This window comes from Pan paniscus, chromosome X (genome assembly GCF_029289425.2).
Source record: "Pan paniscus chromosome X, NHGRI_mPanPan1-v2.0_pri, whole genome shotgun sequence".
In the NCBI taxonomy this organism is placed as follows: Eukaryota; Metazoa; Chordata; class Mammalia; order Primates; family Hominidae; genus Pan; species Pan paniscus.
The window spans coordinates 81452546-81455540 of record NC_073272.2 but is presented as its reverse complement, the minus strand read 5'-3'; the positions used below and the strand labels follow the sequence as shown (position 1 = coordinate 81455540).

Here is a 2995-nt window from a genome sequence, read left to right as displayed (position 1 = left end):
AGAATCTCATTACAAAATTTATTCCTGAAGCCTTAAAATATGAATTTCATTGATAATGAACTTCTATATTTTCCCAACTAGTATTAATACTGTGTAACATTACTTTTTATTTCAAATAATTTTCATTGCCTAAGATGAATCATGTCACCATTACATTCCACAATATTAAAGGCACTTCTGATTAAATAGAAATTCATGATCAAAGATTAGACACTCACACAGAAGTACTCAAAATGTGAAAATACATTTGCAGACTTGGATGGTTATATCTAGGGTCAGAACAAAGTTTCCTATAGAATATTTAATTCTAAATTTAAAATTCTGTGCCCACTTTGCAGCATATATACAAAAAATTAAAACAACACAAAGAAGATTAGCATGGCCTCTGTGCATGGATGACATGCAAATTTGTGAAGCATTTCATATTTTTCCAGGAAAGAAAGGAAGAGACAAACAGCCTAAAAAGTAATCAATCAGAGCTTCTGTAATTAAAAAACTAATTTAAAAAATTAAAAAGTTCAATTGAAATTTTTATCAATAGACTACACAAACCAGAAGAAAAAAATCTGAGTTTTAACACTGGTCTTTTGAGCTAACCCAGTCTACAAAAAATAAATAGGAAACATATTTTTATAAATAAGCAAAGTCTTTGAGAAATATGGGATTATGTAAATGACCACATCCACAGAAAAAGAGGAAGAGAAAGTAAAGAAACTGGAAAACATACTTGCAGGAGTACTTCAAGAAAATATCCTTAATTTTACTACAGAGATTTACAGCAAGATGCAACAAATCTAGAGAACACCTGTTAGATATTATACAAAAAGACAGCAAGGCATACAGTAAATGAATTGACCAAGATCAAGGCTGAATAAAAAATGGAAAGGTAACTAGACAAAAAAGTCAGATTACATCCAAACACCATCAGGCTAACAGCAGATCATACAGAAGAAACCTTACAAGCCAGGAGAAATTGGTGGCCTATTTGGAGCATCTTTCTTTTTTTTTTTTTTTTGAGACAGAGTCTCGCTCTGTCACCCAGGCTGGAGTGCAGTAGCGTAATCTCGGCTCACTGCAAGCTCTGCCTCCCAGGTTCATGCCATTCTCCTGCCTCAGCCTCCCGTGTAGCTGGGACTACAGGTGCCCGCCACCACGCCTGGCTAATTTTTTGTATTTTTAGTAGAGACAGAGTTTCACCATGTTAGCCAGGATGGTCTTGATCTCCTGACTGTGTGATCTGCCTGCCTTGGCCTCCCAAGAGCACTCTTAAAGGAAAGAAACTCCAACCAAAAATGTTATTTCCCACTAAACTAATTTTCATAAGGAAAAGAGACACATTCTCCAGGCAAGCAAGCACTAAGAGAATTTGTTACCACTAGGCCAGCCTTCCAACAGATCCTTAAGGGATTTCTAAAAATTGAAATAAAAGAACAAGACCTGCTATCAGAAAAACACACTTAAGTACATAACCCACTGACCATATAAATCAACCACACAATAGAAACTACAAAGCATCCAAATAACAGCTTAATAATAAGATCAAGACCTGTCATGTCAATACTAACCTTGAATTTAAATGGCCTAAACACTGCACTTAAAGGGCACAGAGTGGCAAGTTGGAATTTAAAAAAAAAACAAGAAAAAAAACCTCTCTGCTATCTCCTAAAGACCTGTCTCACATGGTCTCATGGAAAGACACAAATGGGCTCAAAGTAAAGGATTGGAGAAAGATTTATTATGCAAACAAAAAATAAAAAAGAGCCAGGGTCGCTATTCTTATAACAAATAAAACAGACTTTAAACCAACCACAGTAAAAACAGACAAAAATGGGTGTTACATGCTGATAAAGGATTCAATTCATCAAGAATACTTACCTGTACTAAATATATACACATCCATCACTGGAGCACCTATTTTATAACTTCTAGACCTATAAAAAGACTTCGAAGGAAACACAGTAATAGTGGGGGACTTCAACACCACACTTCCAGTGTTATACATAACATCAAGCAAGAAAATTAACAAAACAATTATGGAATTAAATTTTACATATGACCAATTAGACCAAATAAAAATCTACAGAATACTCCACCACCCATCAATCAACCACAGAATATGCAATCATCTGCAAACAGTACCTGCACCAAGACTGACCACATGTTCAGCAAAAAAAGCACATTTCTATAAATTCAACAAAATCTAAATTACACCAACCATATTATGAGACTACAACGAAATAAACATAGAAATCAATACCAAGAAGATTTCTCAAAATTACACAAATTAATGGAAATTAAACAACTTGTTCCTGAATAACTCCAAGGTGACCATTTAAATAAAGGCAAACATTAAAAAATTTTAATTAATGAAAATAGGGACAGAACTTATAAAAAACCTTTGAGATACAGTTGAGGTAGTGTTAAGAGAAACATATGGTGTTAAATGTCTACCTCAAAGAGTTAGAAAGATCTCAAATTAATGAGATAACATCATGTCGAGAGGAACCAAAAAGTCAAAAACAAACACCAAAGCTAGCCAAAGAAATAAAATAATTAACATCAGAGCAGAACTAAATAAAATTGAGACCTCCCTCAAATTAATACAAAGTATCAAAAAAAGTTGGTTTTTTTAAACAATAAAATATATTGATAGAAAACTATCTACATTAACAAAGACAAAAAAGAGAAGATCCAAATAAGAACAATCAGAAATTACAAAAGTGACCTTACAATGGATACCAAAGAAATAAAAAAGATTCTCAGAGAGTATTATGAACACCTCCAGATAAATAAACTAGAAAATCTAGAGGATATTGATATATTCATGGAAAGACACAACTTCTGAAGACTGAATCAGTAAGAAATTGAAACCCAGAACAGACCAATATTGAGTTCTAAAATTTAATCAGTACTACCAAAAAACAAAACAAAACAAAACATAGACACAAAAATCCTTAACAAAATAATAGCAAACCAAATTCAGCAGCACATCAAA

General features: G+C 33.0%; 1 non-coding gene across 1 annotated transcript; it reads left to right on the top strand.

Annotated features, from left to right (window-relative positions):
- The first annotated feature begins 323 nt into the window (after positions 1-323).
- On the top strand, positions 324-430 carry LOC112438528 (U6 spliceosomal RNA). The gene has a single exon (XR_003026944.1). It is a non-coding gene; the product is annotated as a U6 spliceosomal RNA (small nuclear RNA).
- The last annotated feature ends 2565 nt before the right edge of the window (positions 431-2995 follow it).